The sequence below is a fragment of the Chiloscyllium punctatum genome, chromosome 7 (assembly GCF_047496795.1).
Source record: "Chiloscyllium punctatum isolate Juve2018m chromosome 7, sChiPun1.3, whole genome shotgun sequence".
In the NCBI taxonomy this organism is placed as follows: Eukaryota; Metazoa; Chordata; class Chondrichthyes; order Orectolobiformes; family Hemiscylliidae; genus Chiloscyllium; species Chiloscyllium punctatum.
The window spans coordinates 61,079,985-61,103,648 of NC_092745.1; positions in this window are offsets into that span (position 1 = coordinate 61,079,985).

Below are 23,664 nucleotides of genomic sequence, written 5' to 3' on the forward strand. Positions count from 1 at the left end.
GAACAAGGACAGAATTTATACAGTTAATGGTAGGCCCTGGGGAAAGCTGTTGAAGAGAGACACCCAAGGATTCGGACACATAATTCATAATTTGCATCCCGCATACGAGTAGTTAAGGTGTTTAGCACACTTGCCTTCCTCGAGTATGAGTTGCGACATCATGTTGCAGTTGTACAAAATGTTGGGTGAGCAATAATGTGTACAATTCTCTTTACCCTGCCAAAGGATGGATGTTACCGGTACTGGAGGGGGTGAGTTAAAAAAAAAAATAGCCTGGGACCTTTTCCACTGGAGCAAAGAAGGTTGGGTGTAACCATATAGAGGTTTATAAATCATGAGGGGCACAGTAAGATGAAAAAGAAAGGTCTTTTCCCTAAGGTGGGGGAATTTAAGACATAGGGTGGATATTTTTAAGGTGAGAGGAGAAAGATTTAAAAAGGACATGAGATACAATTTAAAAAAAAAACTGGTTAGTGTGTGGAATGAATTGCCAGATGAAGTGGTGGATGTAGGTATTACTTAGTGTTTAGTGTTTAGAGACATTTGGATAAGTAAATGAATAAGTAATGATTTGGAGGAGCCAGTGTTGGATTGGGGTGGACAAAGTTAAAAATCACAACACAAGATTATAGTTCAGCAGGTGGTTGTGGAGCAGGATTGTAAGACATAATTTAAAGCAAAAAGTTACAGTGTCATGTAGCTGAAATATATTAAAGTTAGATTAAGTCTTGCACCTTTTCGAGTGGTTTTGCTAGTTTCGGTTCATTTAATATGTAAATCCCAGAACTCTTTTTAAGTCACATTCTCAAAATAACTTCAGGTTTTCTAACAAAATGTGTAATCTCAGCTCAGACAACGCATTAAAGGTGTGAGATTAAAGTCTGTGTCCCAATTTTGAGTCAGACTGGTTCTATTTCTCAAGTGGGATTTACAGAATCTTACATGGATTGACTGTAGGTTATGCAGTTTTTGAGCAAAATGAAATATAATTCTGCAAATACAGATTCACCCCATAAACTTGTGTGCACATGCAGGAGTGACTGTGTGTGAGAGATGGGGTGTAGGCCTGTGAGAGGGTGATGTGTGGGTGTGAGTATGGGGGTACATGTGGGAGTGTATAGTGCAGTGGGATCACTAATATAATGTGACATGAACCCAAGGTCCCGTTGAGGCCATCCGCATGGGTTCCGAACTTGGCTATCAGCCTCTGTTCAGCCACTCTGCATTGTTGCTTGTCCCGAAGTCCACCTTCGAAGATGGTCACCCAAAGGTCAGAGGCAGAATATCCCAGACCGTTGAAGTGTTCCCTGACTGGAAGGGAACACCCTTGCTTGATGATTGTTGGGTGGTACCCATTCATTCGTTGTCATAGTGTCTGCTTGGTCTCACCAATGTCTCTTGCCTCAGGATATCCTTGCCTGCAGCGACAACACAAAGTGGCCAAGCAGAGGCTGATAGCCAAGTCTGGTAACCATGAGGAAGGCCTCAACCAGGGCCTTGGATTCATGTCACACTTTTGGTGACTCCACTAAACAAACAAACAAACACACACACACACCCACCCTTCTCATGAACAAGCTCTCTCTCGTACGTGCACACATACACCCCCACACACCCCTCACAGCCTTACAACCTATCACATTCACACCCAGACTTTACCAAGCTCTCATACACAAGTTTATGAGGTGAATCTGATTTGCTGAATTATATTTTATGCTCAAAAAATGTATATCCTATGTCAATCCATATAAGATTCAGTAAATCCCACATTAGAAATACAACCAGTCTGATTCAAGATTGGGACACAGAGACTTTAACCTCACACCATTAATACATTGTCTGAGCTGAGATCAAACATTTTGTTCGAAAACCTGAAGTTATCTTGAGAATGTGACTTAAAAGGGGTTCTGGGATTTACATATTAATGAACCAAAACTAGCAAAACCATTCTAGAAGATGCAAGACTTAGTCTAAATTTAATATATTTCAGCCGCATAACACTGTAACCTCTTGCTGTAAATTCTGTGACTTACGATCCTGCTCCACAACCATCTGAAGAAGCAGTGCTTCCAAATAAACCTGTTGGACTATAACCTGGTGTTGTGTGATCGTTAACTATGAATAGGTAAGGTATGGAGGGATGTGGGCCAAATGCAGGCAGGTGGGATGAGTTGGACCAAAAGGTCTGTTTCTTTGTTGTATGACTTCTGGAGTTTTAAAAAAATGTCATTACCTATAACTTTAAACTTACATTGCTAGACAAGGCTGTATCTTCATTAGAGACCGAGAAAAGCTCCAGAGTGTTAAATATCTGTAACAAAATAATATAGACACAAGAACAAGCGTTAGGAGCAATATAATATGCTGAAGAATTGGATCAGTTAGAATCGGGATACTTCATGGATGCAAAAATGCATAGTGAAGAGGGCCATATGCAAAAAATAAAAACCCTGAAATTATTGATTGAGCCAGAAAAAGTGATGTTCACATTTATTTCATTGGCAGAGAGTGAGACAAGAGTGGTACTAAATGAAATGAAATGTAAAAACAGTTGGAATAGATGGGTATCTAGAATTAATGAAAGAATATTGCAGCAATTTTTATTAAATGCTGCAAACCTATCAGAAGAATGACCAGAAGCTGCACACAAAGGTGTTAGATGTGCCAAAATCAGCAAATATTCAAATATTTACAGAAGGAAAATACATTGAACAGGTGCTAGAATTTGAATCTTTAGAAAGCAAGTGTGAAGAAAACAGGAATATGAAAGGCTGTAAGAAAAGTCAGCTGCTATCCAGAAAGTGAATAAAAACCCTTGAGAGATACTTGTAAAGAACTTTGTGAGAGATATTTGTTATAGATGCAACTTTTACCTTCCAGAAAGAGATTAACTTGCTAAAGAGCTTTAAAATACAGTTTTAGCGGAGAACTGGTAGCAACAAATTAGAACGGTCTGCTGCCTCCCCAGTGCCAGATTCAAGGATCTCTAGGAGAGAATGCAGAATGTTCTCAAAAAGGAGAGGGGGACCAGCAGGAAGTCATTGTACACATTGGAACTAACAACATAGGAAGGGAAAAGTATGACATTCTGAAGGGAGAATATAGAAAGTTAGGCAGGAATTTAAAAAGGAGGCCTTTAAGGATAGTAATATCTGGATTATTCCCGGTGCTACGAGCCAAGTGAGGATAGGTATAGGAGGACAGATCAGATGAATGTGTCGCTGAGGTGCTGGTGCAGGGGAGAAGGGTTCACATTTTTGGATCACTGCAATCTCTTGTGTGTTAGAAATGACCTGTATAAGGAGGACAGATTATACCTGAATTGGAAAGGGGCTTGGCAGGATTTAAACTAAGGTGGGAGTTGGGAGCTGGGAGCTGGGAGCCAGGGAGATGGTGAGAATAAAAATCAATCTGAGACTGTTACAGTTGAGAAAAGAGGTCATCAAACAGTCAGGGCAGGCAGGAACAAAGAGAACAAGGTGGGATTGATAAATTAAACTGCATTTATTTCAATGCAAGAGGCCGAACAGGGAAAGCAAATGAACTCAGGGCATGGTTAGGAATACGCTTCTGTAATTGCTATGATATCCCAGTCCCATGTTTCAGGGATAGACAGGACTGTCAGCTTAATGTTCCAGGATACAAATGCTATGAGGAGGATAGAAAGGGAGGCAAGAGAGGAGGGGAAGTGGTGTTTTTGATAAAGGATAGCATTTATGGCTGCACTTGGGGAGGATATTCCTGGAAATACATCCAGGGAAGTTATTTGGGTGGAACTGAAATATAAGAAAGGGATGATCACCTTATTGGGATTGTATTATAGACCATCTAATAGTCAGAGGAAAATTGAGAAACAAATTTGTAAGGAGATCTCAGTTATCTGTAAGAAAAATAGGGTGATTATGGTAGGGATTTTAACTTTCCAAAAATAGACTGGGCCTGCCATAGTGTTAAGGGTTTAGATGGAGAGGAATTTTCTACGTGTGTACAAGACAATTTTCTGATTCAATATGTAGATGTACCTACAAAGGAAGGTGCAAAACCTAACCTACTCTTGGAAATAAGGCAGGGCAGGTTTCTCTTGGTTTTAAAATAGAAAAGGATAGATCGGATCTAAAAGTTTAAGTTCTAAATTGGAAGGAGGCCAATTTTGACGGTATTAGGCAAGAACTTTCAAAAACAGAGTGTGGGCAGATGTTCGCAGGTAAAGGGAAAATGAGATAACAAGAGTCCAGAGACAGAGTATTCCTGTTAGGGTGAAACGAAAGACTGGTAGGTATAGGGAATGCTAGATGACTAGAGAAGTTGAGGTTTTGGTTAAGAAAAAGGAGGAAGCAGATGTCAGGTACAGAGCAGAGATCAAGCAAATCCTGAGTGTGTAAAGGCAATAGAGGGAAATCAGGAGGGCAGAAAGGGGACATGAGATAGCTTTGGTAAATATGGTTAAGGAAATCCAAAGGGATTCTATAAATAGATTAAGGACAAAATGGTAACTAGGGAGAAAATAGTGCCAAAGATCAACAAGACAGTCTACGCGTGGAGCTGCAGGAGGATGGGTGAAGATACTAAACAGGTATTTTGCATCAGTGTTTACTGTGGAGAAGAAGAACAAAGAAGATATAGAACTGTAGGGAAATTGGTGACATCTTGAAAAATGTTCATATTACAGAGATAGTCGTGCTGGATCTCTTAGAACGCATAAAAGGTGGATAAGTCCCCAGGGCCTGATCAGATATATCCTAGAAGTCTGTGGGAAGATGGAGGAGAGATTGCTAGGCCTCTTACTGAGATATTTGTATCATCGATAGTCACAGGTGAGGTGCCGGAAGACTGGAGGTTGGCAAACGTGGTGCCACTGTTTAAGAAGGGTGGTAAAGACAAGCCAGAGAACAATAGACCAGTGAGCCTGACATTGGTGGTGGGCAAGTTGTTGGAGGGAATCCCGAGGGACAGGATGTACATGTATTTGGAAAGGCAAGGACTGGTTAAGGATAGTCAACATGGCTTTGTGCGTGGGAAATAATGTTTCACAAACTTGATTGAGTTTTTTCAAGAAGTAACGAAGCGGATTGATGAGGGCAGAGCAGTGCATGTGATCTATATGGACTTCAGTAAGGCACTCAAGAAGATTCCTCATGGTAGTCTGGTTAGCAAGGTTAGATCACATGGAATACAGTGAGAAGCCGCCATTTGGATACAGAACTGGCAAAGTTAGAAGACAGAGGGTGGTGGAGGAGGATTGCTTTCAGACTGGAGGCCTGTGACCAGTGCTGGATCCACTGCTTTTCATCATTTATATAAATGCTTTGCATGTGAACGTAGAAGGTATAGTTAGTAAGTTTGCAGATGACACCAAAATTGGAGGTGTAGTAACAGCAAAGGAGGTCATCTCAGACAATAATGGGATTTTGACCAGATGGGCCAATGGGTTGACGAGTGGCATATGGAGTTTAATTTAGATAAACATGAGATGCTGCATTTTGGAAAGGTAAATCAGAGCAGGACTGATATATTTAATGGTAAGGTCCTAGGGAGTGTTAACAAAGAGACCTTGAAATGCAGGTTCATAGTTCCCTGAAAGTGGAGTCGCAGGTACATAGGATAGTGAAGGTGGCATTTGGTATATTTTCCTTTATTGGTCAGAGTATTGAGTACAGGAGTTGGGAGGTCATGTTGTGGCTGTACAGGACATTGGTTAGGCCACTTTTGCAATATTGTGTGCAATTCTAGTCTCCTTCCTATCGGAAAGGTGTTGTGAAACTTGAAAGGGTTTGGAAAAGCTTTACAAGGATGTTGCCAGGGTTGGAGGATTTGAGCTATAGGGAGGGGCTGAACAGGCTGGGGTTTTTTTTCCCTGGAGCGTTGGAGGCTGAGGGGTGACCGTATAGAGGTTTATAGAATGAGGGGATGGATAAGATAAATAGACAAGGTCTTTTCCCTGGGATGGGGGAGTCCAGAACTAGAGGGCATAGGTTTAGGGTGAGAGGGAAAAAATTTAAAAAGGGACCTAAGGGGCAACTTTTTCACACAGAGGGTGGTGCATGTATGGAATGAGCTGCCATAGTACAATGAGTACAATTACAACATTCAAAATGCATCTGAATGGGTATAAGAATAGGAAGGGTTTAGAGGGATATGGCAAATGGGACTAGATTAGGTTAGGATATCACAGACGAGTTGGACCGAAGGATCTGTTTTAATGCTGTACATCTCTATGATTATGAACTGAAAGTTGGTTTGACAAGACAAGTCAGATCCTAAAATGTGACTTGGCTTGATAGACCACAAGTTTTATTCTGCTTTTCTTTCACTGAAGATCAATTACTGAACCAATTCAAAACAGAATGTCAGTTTGCTTTCAGCAAAAGAATATTAATGTTATTATACTAAGGAAAACAAACTATGTTGCACAATACAAAAATCATTTGAATAGGTCACAAGACAGCTTTTACCCCAGCCCCTCCCACAAACTCCAGTACACAGTCACCCTGTCTCGACTGTGAAACCCCTTGTTCAGCTGGCATTCACACAATATTTAGGTAATGTCTGTTCTTGAGTGATGACACAAGGCAAAGTGACATGAAGATTATAAGTCAAGGGCCTGTCATTACTCAAAGCACATGTATGATAACAGTAATTTTAAACAAATCACTTAATGTGAGAATGCATTTTCTTTTTTTTAACATTACCGAAAATAAAGCAAGTTTATACAACTAACCAGTCCATGCCAGTGTAATGTTGCATTCTAGCTTCCTCCCATCCATCATCAACTCTGCACAAAACCTTCATTTTTTTTTCCCTTCATATCCTTCTTGGGCTTTTCCCCCAACTACACACTATGGTACCAAGTTCTTACCTCTCTGAGTAAAGATGTTTCTTCAGTATTCTCCATTTCCTGGATGATCATGACCTATTAATTTGTTCTTCCGCTGCCAATGGGGACACTGAGGTTCATTTGATCTGAAGTAATTGCTCTATTTCTTTGTCCACAAATGCTGCCAGACCTAAGGAAAGACAGATCCACTTGATTCTGATTCATATACAGCAATTAATTTATTTAACACATCTTTTGTTTATTTACTTCTTGCACTTGCACTCCCCCTTTACCTTCCATCAACCTTTTATCTTTTAATCTTCCCTGCCTTCCATAGAGCTTCCATCCTACTTCATTTATTTTGCTGGAAACCTGTTACACTTAAAACTTTGCAGTTCTGATTGAAATCATCAATCTGGTGGCGTTGACCGTATTTCGCTCGACATGGATGCTAATGAGTGTTACCAGCGTTTCTTATTTTTCATTCAGGTTTCCAACATGCGCACAACATTGAGCTTTAGAGTTAATTTATTTCTATGTTCACAGGAATGGCAAGGAAGAGGGATTTCAGTTACTTGGACAGCTTGGACAAACTGGGCTTGATCTCCTGAGAGAAAGTTGACATGAGATCTGACAGAAGTGTTCAAAATCATGATGGATCAAGACAGAATAGATAGAAGAACAGAATATCAAATACCCCTTTCACCAAACTGTTCAATTTGGTGGAAGGGACATTGATTGAAATTAGCAAAAAAAAAAGGTTCTTTGTGCAGCATGGGGTTAAGATCGGCAATTCACATTTCAATGTTTGGTGAAGGCAGATTCAGTTTATGTAGAGGGAAAAGGGAAGGTAGTAAGAAGAGAAGAATTACCTCCTATCTATATATAAAAAAGATTATGGTTCTAATTCTCTCCGTTTTAAGAAAAGAATTAAACTGTGAATTGCATCTCTATCCTGGTTTTAGTTTCAATGAAAAGGTTGGTTTGTGCATTAGAAAACAAGAACTGGCTTTGATGGGCCAAACATCTTTTAATCTATCATTGTAACTGTCTCCTCTCATCAAAACCTTTCATAATTGTAAAGAATTCTACAGGGATGTGTCTCAATCTCAACCCCTGTTCTTCCCACCCCCCCCCCCCACACACACACACACACACACACACACTAAACTTATCTGTCACAACTTTATAATTCAGAAAAGAGTGAAGTAGCCCATTCAGTCTTTTGAGACTGAAAGTGTGGTGCTGGAAAAGCATAGCTGGTCAGACAGCATCCGAGGAGGAGAGTCAATGTTTCAAGCATAAGCATAAGCTCTTCATCAGCTCTCCTAACAAAGAGTTTATGCTTGAAATGTTGATTTTGAAATTTTAATGAAATAAATATGGTTTTATATTTTAAAGTTATTTAAAGTTCTGTTCACAATTTTAAATTTCTTTTGAACGATTTCATTAAAACATTTTTACCTGAAGACTTAAACCTCTACAGACAACCTCCCAAATTGAATAAGATAGTATTTCCCAAAGTTTTTTCCAATGATCATTTTTAATACTTTAGACTTCATGTAACACCAGAGTAAACATTAGGGTGTATGTGAGTTGTTGAGCATGATTGATGAGGGATAGCCTTCAGCTTACTGAGCAGTAAGCAGAGTGTGATAGCTAATGTTTAAACTGCACTTTTTAAAAGTATCAACTTTTCAGACTTTTGTTGCAATAGTTACACCTCAAAGAGCTGTCGATTAGGCTCCACCTGCGGTTAGGAAAAAAGCCTGAGTATTTCAAGTCTAAAGCTTGAAACTGGCAACCCTACACATACAGGTGGCTCTCTTATAATGCCATAGTTGCATTCCAGTGAAAGCCTGCTTAATATAAAATCGCTTAGTATAAATAAAGGAGCCTATGGAAAAAGTGGGGTTAGGGGCAGACCAGCAAAAAACATCACTCAAAAGTCTAACACAAAGTACAGCACAAGCTAAGTGAAAGTTGAGATCATATTTATTATGAAAAGTAAATTTAACAAATACATTTTAAAAATGTAAGAAAGCTGCTGCCTGTACAGTACCTCTCTAAGAAAGCCGCACTGTTGACAGCTGACATTGGTGCAAGTGCAGAACGGCAGGAAGACCGGCGCTGACATCGCGCATGTGCAGAGCAAGCACGCGAACTGATCCCTGCTGGAATTGTGCTAGTACAAACAAAGCTAAGTGTTCTCGAAAATACTGCTCCTAATTCTTAGCAACGTTATAGCCAAATTGCGCTGCCAAAATGTGCTCTATTCCACAATTACCTGTACCAGAAAAAGACTTGCAGCATTCCACAGGGCAGCAGGCTGAATAAATCAAAGAAAATTACAAAGAAATTTTAATTGATCTTAGATGTTTTCATCTCAAAGTAGAGAAGGATGAGAAACTTGGTCAGTATCTACCAAGGTGGGTTCCAGCTACCTTCACAAGATAGAGGAGCTAACAAAAGGGGGAGTGATGAAGAAAGTGACAACTTTACAAAGTGGATTAGCAGGATAGTAGCTGTGAAAAAAAAAGGCCTGACAAGCATCGAGTGTGCATTGGTCCAAATTATCTCAAAGCTTTGACAATATCTCACTACCCCCCGTCAGCCTCATTGAGGCTGCAAAGGAAACTTGCTGGTGCCATCTGATGTTTGCTGTAAGATACTACATGATGCATTGTGCAAGCAGCTGATGTATTAATTTCATTTGTGCTTTACATTCTCTTTTGTTGCTGTCATAATTTGTATGCTTTTCCTTTTCATATATGACCAACCTCAATTAGACCAAATCACTTTGTACAGAAGCATAAGTTTATAAAATCATTCAGGATGGAAACAGACCCTTTGGTCCAACCAGTCCATACTGAACATAATCCCAAACTAAACTAGTCCCAGCTGCTATCCCCTGGTCCATATCGCTCAAAACTTTTCCTATTTCATGTATCTATCCAAATGTCTATTAAATGTTGTAATTGTTCACATATCCACCACTTTCTCAAAGTTCATTCCACACACGAAACACCCAGTGTAAAGAATTTGCCTCATGTCTTTTTTAAATCTCGCTCCTCTCAACTTAAAAATGTGCCCCCAGTCTAGAAATTCTCCATCCGAGGGAAAAAGACAACTACCATCAACACTAGAGCAGAAAATGAGGTTAGCTGGAAGCAGTTTTCAGTAACCTTCAGGAGGCAAGGTTACACATGCTGTACATTTCCACTGCACCTGAAGTGTATCGATGCATCCACAGCATTCGATAATTAGGCTACTGGAGTAAAAGCAATCATGGATGATCTGCTAGTCTATGGATGTGGAGATGCAATGGAAGAAGCCAGATCAGATGAACCTCAAAGTGAAGAAAAAGATGCCATCAAAGATAACGAATGTAGGGTGTTATGGCAGAATGGTAGTGTCCCGACCTGGACCAGATGGCATGGGTTCAAGTAACATCTGTCCCAGAGGTGTTATAATATGATGATTGAAAATAATTTTCTTTGGAGGTCACAGAAGTCCAATCAATCATATATTGAGTAAAGGACTTTGCCTTGATCCAGATAAATCAAGAGCTGCAAGAGAGATGTCGAAACCAACAGATTTTAAAGCAGAGCAAGTTGTAGTTTTTGTTAGCTACCTCACAAATTAAACAAGAACTTTGCTAGAGGGTGAACCTCTACACGTGCTTACTGTAAACAGTAGAATAAAAAATAAAATACTGTGGATGCTGGAAATTTGAAACAAAACCACAAGTGTTGGAAAAAATTCAGCAGATCTGGCAGCATCTACAGAGAGAAAAACAGAATCAGTGTTGAGTTCAGTGACCCTTCAGAGTCTTTATTTCTGACAAAGTGTCACTTTTTCTCAATACAGATGCTGCCAAATCTGAGTTTCTCCAGCACTGATTTTATACTGCAAACTCTGTCCAGTGGTATTGGCACACAGATGAACCAGTTGTCACTTGCATCAACACCACCAATGATAACACTACCAGTGCTGAGGTACTCTGATGTCTATGATGAAGTCAGCTTGCCACGTGATGCCAGTGAGTCACAACCTGGGAGGATTCCTCTCACAGCAGGGACAGCTAGGTTATTAGCACAAACCAAACAATCTTCCTCAGGGCTGGAGAAGGAACATCATCCCAGGGATAAGCAGATACCAGACAAAACGCAAACAACTCACGTGTGCCATTAGAATACCTGAATGCTTTGAAGATTATGATGGAATGAATGTGCAGCAATGGTCAAAAATGGAACTAGCTAGAATGAAATTTGCAAACCATTGTGCAAGCAACCTTTTTAGTCTTCGAAAAGGGATAGTTTACAGAAATGCACTTGAATGCTGTGAATCCATAGGCACATGCTATTTGATATTGCTGCTTTCTGTTTAAAGAGAAAATGTCATGAAAATCTGCACAAGAAACACACACAAAACATTTTAAATTGGAATATTGTTCCGGGGTCTGATGAATGACCAGACATCCTGAGACTGTAGACTTCATGGAGATCAGAATTCCACCCATGTTACACCACATAACCATGCTGGAAAAGCTACTAAGTACTTTATGCTTGCAATCATGTTTGTACTTAGCCAAGTCAGGTGTATGACCAGTGGATGAATTCTAAGCTGCCAATTGCTTCTTGTACACTGAAGGAAAATTGAATTTTACAATAACATGTCAAATATGATCTGTAACAGAATTACATTGTTTTCAACAAAAGTCTAGAAACAGACATTTATTTGCAAGAGGACTACCGCATTAATCCAAAATGAACATTATAGAAATAGCCCTGGGTTTCACTTTGATAACCAAACATAACATGCTAATTGTATGTTTTGTGAAAGCTGCAAAGGAAACTTGCTGGTGCCATCTGATGTTTGCTGTAAGATACTACATGATGCATTGTGCAAGCAGCTGATGTATTAATTTCATTTGTGCTTTACATTCTCTTTTGTTGCTGTCATAATTTGTATGCTTTTCCTTTTCATATATGACCAACCTCAATTAGACCAAATCACTTTGTACAGAAGCATGAATTTAAAAATATTAATGGGTAAATGCTGGAAATGCAGGGTTTAATCAACATCCGAAAGAAAGCTTGTTAACAAGAATGAATGGAAATATGAACACACACTTTCACGACTTACACAGAGGTTAAAAAAAAAGCTAGAGAACTGACTAATCTTAGGGCAAGGCATCTAATAAAAACAAAGAGGATGAGTAGAAAGTATTGATTAAATGATGCCTGGAGCTCAGAAGTAATATGCCAAAAGGGAGCTCACAGGTAAAAATAAATTAACATTAGGAGAGCTGCGATTTCAATAGTGTTAAGGAAAAGGAGGTTTATAAAGTGGATATCCAGAGAGGTTGAAGGCCTGGTGTGAAGGGGTTGATCAAATATTTTCTTGAATCGTTTCCAGGAGATCAAAATATGTAAAAAGATCCTCCAGATATCGTAACAGTTTCACATGTTCAGCAAAAGCAAGCATCCACTGAAATTCCACAGCTCTAAATGGAAGAAATCCTTCACTGCTTAATGTGTTAAGCAATTGAAACAATGAACTCCAAGGGCAAGCTTCCATGTTGTAAGCTAATAGTTTGTTTAGCATTGCCTGGTGTAGCTCAAGCTCTCCACTTTGACATGCTACATTTGCTAGGCGAAAGTGAGGACTGCAGATACTGGAGATCAGAGTCAAGATTGGAGTGGTGCTGGAAAAGCACAGCAGGTTAGGCAACATCTGAGGAGCAGGAAAATCGACGTTTCCTTGATTCCTGATGAAGGCTTTTGCCAGAAATGTCGATTTTCCTGCTCCTCGGATGCTGCCTAACCTGCTGTGCTTTTCCAGCACCGCTCCAATCTTGACTCTGATGCTACATTTGCTGCACAGGAACATGGAGATGAAAAGGTGCACCATTACAGAGGAACTTCTATTGTCCAAAGGACAGGAGCAGGGAGTATGTCATTCGGTTAATCGAATACCAGATAACAGTTTAGCCAAGCATCAGGACCTTGCTATCTTGTTCAGATAATCTGAAATTCGAATAACTGAATGCCAGATAATTGAGATTCCACTGTATATTTAATTTCAGGTCCCACTTTTCAGCCAGCTGACCTCTTTGTTTCTGCTCACATCCACCAATGCCATGTTGTCAAGTAAAGCGGAAATCACATTGAGCAGCTTTAGCAGGCAGAACAGTTTGTTCGAATAAAAGCAAAATACTGTGGATTCCAGAATTTCCAATTTAATTGGAAATGCAGGTGGTTTAGTGGTGGAGGATAAAGAAGGAATGTAAAATGGGTGATCTGATGTTGGGGGATCAAAAAAACTTTGGTGGTGTGTAAAAGCATCTCTGGATATATTAAGAAAAGGAGAAAACATAGACAAAAACTGCAGTCCTAAGGAAGGGTCACTGAACCCAAAATGTTAACTGGTTTCTCTGCACAGATGCTGCCAAACCTGCTGAGCTTTTCCAAAAGTTTGTTTTTATTTCTGAATTCCTGCATCAGTAATTCTTCCCAATTTAAAAAAAATGCAGATGCTTTGGAAATCTGAAACAGAATGCTGGAGAAACTCAGGAGGTGTGGCAGCAATCTGTGGAAATAGAAAGAGTTAATATTGAGCAATTTTGCAATGAAGCACAATGCAAGCTCAAGGAACAATTCCTCATTTTCTGTCTGGACGCGATCTCAATATGGAATTCAATAATTTCAGAAACTGATCACAATATCTGTTCTCTATTTTTCTTAGGTTCTCTCTCTCCACTTGTGTGTTTAATTTGCTCTTAGTAGAGGATCCATTCTTTCCCTCTCACACTTTAATTTACAGCTACTTTACATCTCTTATTCTCTTTTGCCACTATTAACAACTCCTCTTGCACTTGGGCTCTGCCTCTGCCAAAAATATTTAAAAACTTCAAACACCTTTCAGATTTACTAAGTTTTTCCAGCATTCTATGTTTGAACCATAATTGCCATGTAAATTCTAGGTGTTAAGAAATACAATGCAGATTATTACAGATTGTATTACTTTTCAAATGTTGTATAGTAACATTTTGTTCAAAAATGCTTGTTCAAAACAGTGGAATCTTGTCTGCCAAGGGTGACATAGGCAAATAGTTCTCCCTCAACACTAAGCAGCAACATCTCTTGCTAGTGTGTTGCAATTGCTGTGGCCACCCTTGTTGTCTAAGCTTTTGATCCCTTCATTTATATCCCTAACAGTTCTTGTGTTGAAGGACATTTGGCTATTCTGGAAAATTTGTAAGCAGTAATCATTGGTACATGTAGTAGTCTGTTGGACTTGACGTGGTGCATTTGTAGAGTCTTCTCACTCAGATCTCTCTTGTATTTAGCATGTGGACCACTTCGCTTCAAAGACATCGTAGTGATGCCAACCTCAAATAAGTCATCAGTTTTCCAGGTTTCACAGGTTGAGTGCTTGATATTGTAGGTGGAGGCTCAATGTAAGTTCCACTTCATTCCAGCATTCTTTGGAATTTGCACAAAGTACCTTTTCAGTGAAGCTGAGGAACTGTTGGCTTTTATCTGAGCAGACATTATGGCCGACTTAGATAAGATCATGGCATTTCTTTCTGCTCAGAGGGGCGCAGCTAGACAGTGCCGATGCCTGATCTCGTGTGTCTTCTGTGTCAGAATAATTCATGACAATGCGTTAGTTGCATATTGCTCATTGTAGCAGCAAATCGCAGGCAGACTGTCTATTCTCGTTAACCCATTCATAGCCATTACATCTGAACAGAAGGGCCTTGCCTCATTGTCCATGCCCAAGCTTGCACTGAAATCCCCCAGATGTTCTAACTTAGGTATTTTATCGATAATGGCTTCAAGCCCTTTCTAGGCCTGGTATTTTGCCTCTGTAGTGATGCACAGTTACATAATGAAGAACACATCTTATGAACCTTATTTTTGAGGAAGAGATTCCTATAAATGAGTGTATTGAGTTTCAAACAGAAAAGACTCTCACTGCCTATGAAATCCTTCCCTGCTAGATGAATATGTAATAATTTTCTTTCAGCAAACTATGGTCAGTAAAACAGGTCTTTTGTACGGAAGTTATGCCTATATTCAGCTTCTCAAGTTCTCTAATAATTTTGTGCTGCCAATTGCCCATCAATTCATGTACGTTGTACTTACGTTCCAGCTCAAAGAATTGGCATTTTTTTTGTTTCTGTTTTCTGGTGCCATGGATTCCAACACTGGTTGAATAATGATTCGAAACTCGAGAACCTGTTGAAACAGATGGCCTATAGCAGGTCAGCAGCTGCCCAATGTAAAGTAGCTGGTGGCTGACAAGTGCAATACCATTGTCCTTCTCACCATTGGAGGTGCATAGCATCTGTTCTTAATGCCAATCACGTTGGGCTTATCATAGCTACTGTATTCCCTGTTGATACTCTACAGTCAAACTGCAATGTTCTCTCCAAGCTGCAGACTGGGCCAAATTTACAGAAGCACTGGGTCTCGCAAACATCAGATTCAACTTTTCAATCACCATAGTGAGTCCAAAGAAATTCAAAACATAATGTTTAGCGTCAGCTTGGATGTCGAATAGCCGGAAGCTAGAATAGCACATTCAATTAGCAGTTCAATTCCACTCCAGAAGTTCTGTCAGTATTTACTCCCTTACCCTTTAGCTCTTCTGAGGTATCTACAAAGCAATAGAGCTATTAAACCATAAGTGGGAGTTTAGTTAAATGCCAGGGTGTGCCCATACTGCTTGTCTAGGTGCCAAACCTCCTGAGTGTTGTCTTTAAAGTTTTATCCTTGGGGTGAGGGGCCCAGTCTCGTGTCACTACGAGGAGGAAGATTTGAGGACTTACTGTTGGAGAGGTTGTGTATTGATAAGGACTTGTTCATGTGCCTCTTTTTTTTCCACATTACTGCTGACGAGTAGGATAGGCTGAAAAAAAGCAAACCAGCAAATAAAAGCAGAAAGCATACTAACACTCTTCACTTATACACAAGATACATAAACATTGACTTGTTGGACACAGTTTACAAAAGTAACTCTCAGTCTGAAGTAAAAAAAAGAATCACTTAGAGATAAGGGGAGATGAACATTTCCAAGAATGAAAAGTAAATCAGCAGGAAGGTCCTGAAATGATCACAGAGCAGCAGTAAGTCTGAAATCACAGATATTGAAGATGATCGAAGAGAAGATACAATCAGGATTGGAAAGCTCCGAGAATTGAAGAAGACCCTGACTGATTTATACAATCACAAAGAATCTGCAAAAAGAGGTTAACTGACTGGGCAAAATATTGGCAGAATACAGAGATTATGAGTAGAATTAATTATTTTTCGAGAAGCAAATTTTTTAAATGCAGAGAAACTAATTAAAAACTGAGGCTGTAACAAGCAACACAAAGGGGACTTGTGCACAGGCATACCTAGATTTCGAGAGGACATTTGACAAAGTAGCAACAGACTATGACACTGATGTCCTTAAAATGCAGGATAGAACATGTAAATATAGTTTTACTTTCCTTTAGCAGATTGCACATTTAACATGGTAATTTCCCTTCAATGCAACATTAAAACATTTATATAGAACTTAGTATTCCATACTTGACAGTTTGTTTGGAATAATTCACTGTCAAACCCAATTTACTTTTAAGTGTTACATAAAGACTTTGATTCACTCCAGCTAAGAGCATTTATTATACAATGGCAGCACACACTCTTCAAAATGTCAGTCATCAGTATGCAGCAACTTACATTACACAGTGAATTTCAAAGCAAATGTTGGAGTAGAATTAAGTGGACAATATTCCTAAGTATCACAGATCCACCTCTATTAAGGTTTCCTCACAAAAGATTTGTTCATATTTATAATGATATACAGAAAGCAGATTTAATCAGTGACTGCAATTAGTATTGAGAACATATTCTAATGATAATCATAAAAAAGCCACAAGAAAATAACGAGAGACAAGATGGAGTGAAACAGAATTGTTTTTTTTGTTAACAGTGACAGTGTAACAGTGGAACCAGGATTTCTCAAAAACACTTTCATAACTTCAATGCAACTGATCCTGTTAGTTTTTAAAAAAAAAGTAGAAAATATTTTGAGGTCAAAACACAATGAACCTATATTCACTACAAAGCCATAAAGGTACCTGTAATTAGTTGTATGCAGAGCAACACAAACACAATCTTTTTTCCCATCTAGAGCATATTTTTGGGCCAATTTTCCTTTTCTTTATCTCTCATTCTTGTAAGATTGGATTTTACAATCTTATCAGCATGCACCAACTTCCAACTTGTTTGCTGATGCATTGCATTTTTAACACGAGAGCAGTGGAGCCAACAGTTTGCTGCAAAACATTAAAATCCAGCAATAACCAGTTGGGCTGAATAGCTTGTTTCACATTCTTTGTGGTGATCCTTTCCACCAGCCTTGTCTCATTCCTTAATTTCTGTTCTGCAAAGATTTACTTAGTATCTATTAAACAAGGTTGCACTATTTGCTTTAATGAATTTTACCGGTAATTTATTGTGCAACTGGCACTCCCTCAAACAGATTACACTTACACTCACTTCCCATCTGATTCATTGAATCCAGCATTTGACTATTTTCAGTCAACATATTCTTCTATGATGACAAATCACACAGTTCCAATGAGATGTAGAAGTCTCTGACCCAACATAATACCCTGTGCAAACAGGGCTTTCAAGCAATGAAGATTATGGAAAGACTTCTGGATGTTAGTAGAGTACATGCTATGGTGCACTCTGCTACATAGCTTCAAAAACTTTCATGAAACTAAATGACTGCTGCCAGTAAAGTTCAGAATATGAGGAAAGAGCGAATTACAGAAAAATGTAATTAACATTTTACACAAAAATGCTTTCAAACAACTCATATTTCCTTCACATTTGCTTCAAAATAATAGCAGCAGTTGAGAAATTAGGTTACTTCCTTACAATATTTTCCAAAAAGAGATGCTTCAACAAAACAACAAAAAAAAATCACTGAATCAGAACCTTTGATCAAATATTGACACAAAACATTCTTAAGCACAGCATGTTTAATACTACAAGTTCAAAATATATTTGATTTAAATGTGCATATTTCCCCACCAAAACATTTGGAGGGACATAACAGGTAATTTGGGAGGCAGCTACCAGAAATGCCAGGATAGACAGTTTAACAACTGACATTTATCAGCTCCCATGAGTTTTTTTTATTAACAATTTGTTTGATTAGAAATGATTTTTCTTTTATCACAGCTACCTCAGTTAACTACTCAGTCTCAATAAAAAAATCTGCTAATATTAATTATTCTCTCAATGCAATCAGCTCTACTGAACATGAGTGTCTAGTAGTTACATGTTCAAAATGTGATTTTGGAGAAGATTTGTAGCTCAGGTTTTGGATCGGATTGTAAATTTGCTCGCTCAGCAGGTAGATTTGTTCTCAAGATGTTTTGTCACTGTGCTAGGTAACATCAGTGAGCCTCTGAAGAAGCGCTGGTGTTCTGTCCCACTTGCTACTTATCTGTCTTGGTCTGTTGTGGTGGGTGATATCATTTCCAGTTCTTTTTCTGAGAGGTTGGTAAATAGGGTCCAAAACAATAAGTTTGTTAATGGAGTTCCTGTTTGAATGCCAGGCTTCTAGGAATTCTTGTGCATGTCTTTGTTTAGCCTGTCCCAGGATGAATGTGTTATCTCACTCAAACTAATGTCCGTCTCCGTCTGTGCGTATGGATACTAATGATAGTTGGGCATGTCTTTTGGTGGCTAGTTCATGCTCTCACATTCTGATGACTAGCTTCCTGCCCATTTGTCCAATGTAATGTTTGTTGCAGTCCTTGCTGGGTATTTTGTATATGACATTTGTTCTCCTAGTTGTTGATATGGAGTCCTCTAAATTCATCATGAGCTGTTTCAGTGTGGTGGTGGGTTAGTGGGAGTCAATGATGCCTAGGGGCTGGAGTAGTCTAAAGACATCTCTGACATGATGACCAATGTATGGCAGGGTGGCTCGTATTCTTGGTGTATTGTGTGGGAACCGGTGGACTGCATTTATCGGGTGCCCGTTGTTCCTGAATACATTGTACAGGTGTGTTTTCTCGGCTTCTTGTAGTTCCCTTCAGAGTCGAGAAAAATCACCTGCACAACGTATCCAGGAACAACGGGCATCCGATAAGCACAGTCCACAGATTCCCACACAAGACAACACAACACGCCCAGAAGTACTAGCCACCCTGCCATACATTAAAGACATCTTGGAGATGACGACCAGACTACTCCGGCTCCCAGGTAACAAATCTGCCACCACGCTGAAACAGCTTCTGATGAATTTAGAGGACCCCATACCAACAACCAGGAGAACAAACATCATATGCAAAATACCCTGCAAGGGCTGCAACAAACATTACATCGGACAGACGGGCAGCAAACTAGCCATCGGGATATGAGAGCACCAACTAGCCACCAAACGACATGCCCAACTATCAGTACTATCTATACACACAGAGAGGGACACCAGTTCAAGTGAGACAACATATTCATCCTGGGACAGGCTAAACAAAGACATGCACAGGAATTCCTAGAGGCCTGGCATTCAAACTGGGGCTCCACTAACATACATATTGATTTGGACCCCATTTACCAACCTCTCAGAAACAGAATGGAAAATGATATCACAGCAGACCAAGGCAGATAAGTAGCAAAAGGGACAGAACACCAGCCCTTCATCAGAGGCTCACTGATGATGTCATCAAGCAAGGTGACGAAACATCTGAGAACTCAGCAAGCAAACTTACAACCTGACACGTTCAAAATCTTCAAACTTGCCCAGTACAGAGGTCCATTTCTGTGCAAAGTTGACTGATCTCAGTCTGGACGTCAAAATCAATAAATGCAATTTGCTTACATTCTCCCAGATAGACACGTAGACAGGTCTGGGGTGAATGGAGTATTCACACCAAATGAGCGCAATGCCACCTGCTGTAGAATCACAGATTTATCACAAACTGCAAGACTTTGAAGTCCCACTGATTACCTTCAGCGCAGCACGGATAAAGGGCATGTAAGACCATAGTCAATTCCCTATGATCCTCAGAAGAGGCAAGAAATGATGAGGGAAAGGGGGAAAGAGAGAAATGAGGAAATATGATTTGGTATTTTCAAAGTTGAAAGTTCAAGATTCTACACAAACTTTAAACAACACTTAACATTTCCCTTTTAAAAAGTGAATATGTTTTATTAAAGACAAAATGAGCACTAAGGGCAACATTATTAGAATTGAAACATCTTCTGGAAATAAAATAATGCAAGTAGTTTTGAATTTCATCAAAACCAAGATCAAATGAATCATGTCAAATCAATTCTTTTGCTTCTAATGGTGGTATTCAAAATGAGAGCTTTTTGATTTTGGTGCACTTGTCGCCGAGTATCCTGTTTATTAATAAATAAAATTAACAATGTAATGACTTGACTTTCTACCACCAGCCCTTTACTTTCCAAGACTAGTAATATTTTGCTGTAATGGATTCTGGTTTTTCAATTGAAGTTCCCCACCAAAATCAAGTCTGGGCATACCTTTGTATTTACTACAGGAAATATCACCAGCATGCTGAATACAAAATAAAAATGACTGAATTCCATCAAATGCAACTGCAATATTCACAGATTCCCAGTTTGCGTTGATTGGAACTTTTACAATGGTTACTCCAATAAATACAGGCAACTGTGAGACTGCAAAAGGATGTTTCACCATAATGCTACAAACAGACTAACCTATTCTATAAAACAATGCACAATTGATGAGATCCAGGCTTATTTACTTAAAGCAGAGGAAGAGGAATAGGTCATTTGGATCTTCTAATCTGTTCCACCATTCAATAACATTGTGGCTGATCTAATTGTGGCCTTAATTCCATAATCCTGCCCCAATAATCTCAGTTTAACATATATCAAAAAGTTGTCTTTAAATTCATCTTGAATATGTTCAGTGTTCTACCCTCACTGTTCTGAGATAGAGAATACTAAAAGTTAACACCCTCCCCCACCCCATAAGAGATGCCTAATTTTCATTTTAACATGGGAGCCTCCTTATTTTGAAACTCTCCTGTTTCCCAATTTCTCACTGAAAGAACCATCCTTTCAGCATCTACCCTGTAAAGTCCTACCGAATCTCATGGTTAAATAAGATCACCACTCATTCTGCTAGATGCCAATGAGTATGGAAATCTGTCTTTTTACACAAGGTAATCTCTTCAGCGTAGGAGTCAAACTACTGAACTGCTTTGAAGTGCCTCCACTCCAAGTACATATTGCTATGTATAGAAAACCAAAACTGTACATGGTACCCTATCAGTCTTACCGATATCCTGCATGGTTTAGAAAGACTTTGCCATTTTTATACTCCAGCCCCTTTGCAGGAAGGCCAAAACTCTGCATCCTTATACATGAACATTCTGTGATGTATCCCAGATCTCACTGTTGTCTTTTCTAAGTTAAATATTCTGCTTTTCCATTCTCCCCAAAGTAGTAAATATTCTCATATTTAACAAATTGTTTGCGCACACAGTCAATTCACCTCTTTGCCTTACATTAAATTCAGGATTATGTCATCCTTAATTTCACAATGCAAAGTAAATGCATAAGCTAACTGTCTTCACCATTTTTCACACATTTGATTTTCTAGATTTAGAAGCTTCATTTGTCTCCTTTCTGCAGTTCGGAAGCTAAGTTTCTCTGCATTCATTTACTTTCAGCATTTGTATTTATTTTCTGATTTGCGCTTCCTAATTTATTAGTCTGTATTCCTGTTCAATAATTCATAATTTATTTCCTTTTACACTGTTCAAATTAATAGAACATTTGTTCAGTACAGTTGTTGTATAATACTTGCAGAGGAATGCAGTTAGAGTTTTAATTTCAAATGCATTACTTTGGAGTCCACCATACAGGCAAGATTTTGTTCACTTTTCATTCCTTTTCCACGCTGGTTCCTTTGGAGAAATTTTGTCATATGGTCTTGTCAGGGCTGGTGCTACTTTGCATCCTTGGTGATACCATCTGTGTATTCAACATGGATGATGCTCTCCACCTAATACCAACAGATTTTCCAAAGTTACAAAAGGTTTTTAAAGAAGGCGAGTGCTTGAAAACCTGTGCACAAATAAATAATGGACTGAAGATTCAGGATTAGCATTAGAACCGTGAATACAGAAAAACACACATGTCCTGAGATTAAAGCATGAAAATATTTTTCACAAGTGATTAATGAGGCTGTGATTGTAATGTTATATTCCTATTCTGAATGTTTGCAGTTATCAATTTATTGATAATTTTGACTCCACATTACAAATTGCACTTTCCCATGCAAAAGTCTCCCTATTCCAGTTAGGATTGATAAGGACATTCCTGAGTATTTAATTGTAAAATTTTACACTTCGGGTAAGAAATCTTAATGCGTGAGAACGGAATACTTCTAGTCTCAGGCACCCAGTTTAAACTCTTGTCAGGCTACAGGTAAAAGACAAAATGGTTTAATACAACACCTTAGCATGGTCTCTCAAATATCTCAAAAGATATCACATTATAAAGCATTCCAATTACATTACAGAAGAAATGAGAGCACAAGTATCATATTCGGTCCACCTAGACAGTTCTATGAGTCAATAAAATTATGGCCATGACTCAATTTCCTTTCCTGGCCCATAACCCTCAATTGTCTTGTCAACCAAAAATCTAATTCCTTCTTAAGTATATTCAATGACTCAGCAACCATTGTTCAATGGAAGACATTTCCAAAGATTCACAATGCTTGGAAGAATTTCCTCATGTCCATCTTAAATAGAAGATCCCTTTAAAGTTGTGTCCCAAAACACCTCAGAGTAGATGTTTCAAAAGGATCACCAACTGAACTGGAATATTCATGTAAATTCTATGGCGACAAGGGCAACATTCCCTCCACCACAAATAGTAGCAGCAGTATAAACAATCTATAGGATGCAATGCAGAAATTCACCCAAGATCCAGTCAGCATCTTCCAAACCCATAAACATTACAATCTAGAAGGACAAAGGCATTTGATACATACACTCTCTGCAAGTTTCCCTCCAAGCTACTCATAGACTGTCTTTCTTATCAGCATTACTGGTCAAAATCCTGGAATTCCTTTTCTAATGGCACTGTATCCCTACAGCAAATGGACTGCATCAGTTCAAGGCTGCAGCTCACTGACACCTTCTCAAAGGCAACTAGGGATGGGCAATAAATGCTGGCCGACTAGAGACACCCATATCTTATGAATAATTTTATTTTTAAAAAATCACCTCAACTCCAATGAGAAAAGGCCTCTTCCTTTCCCTGAAAAGGAATCCTGTCATTTTAGGAATCAGCCAAGTGAATCCTTTCCAAACTGCTTCCAATGCAATTATCTCTCTCAAAGTCCATCGTATTACTCCAGATGTAGCCTTACTGAGTCCCATACAGTTATTAATAAAAGTTTCCCTATTTTATTACAAGGGAATGGAGTGAAAAGGGTAACATTTCATTTGGCATCCTAAGTTCATGATGTAATTGCGCAGATTTGGGATTCATTTATAGGACAACCAGCTCCTTCTGTACCATGAGTTTCTGAATTTTCTTTCCAATTAAGTAATATCGTTTTTCTGTTCTTTCAACCAAATTATACCCCACTTGCCAAATGTTGGCTCACTATCTATATTGCTTTGTAGAGTCTGTCCTCTTCATAATTGCCTATTTTCATGTCTTCAGCTACTGGTCATTAATATGGATTGTAAATAGCTGAAGATCCAGCACTGATCCCTGTAGCATCAGTTTGCTAACTGTAAAATGGCCCATTTA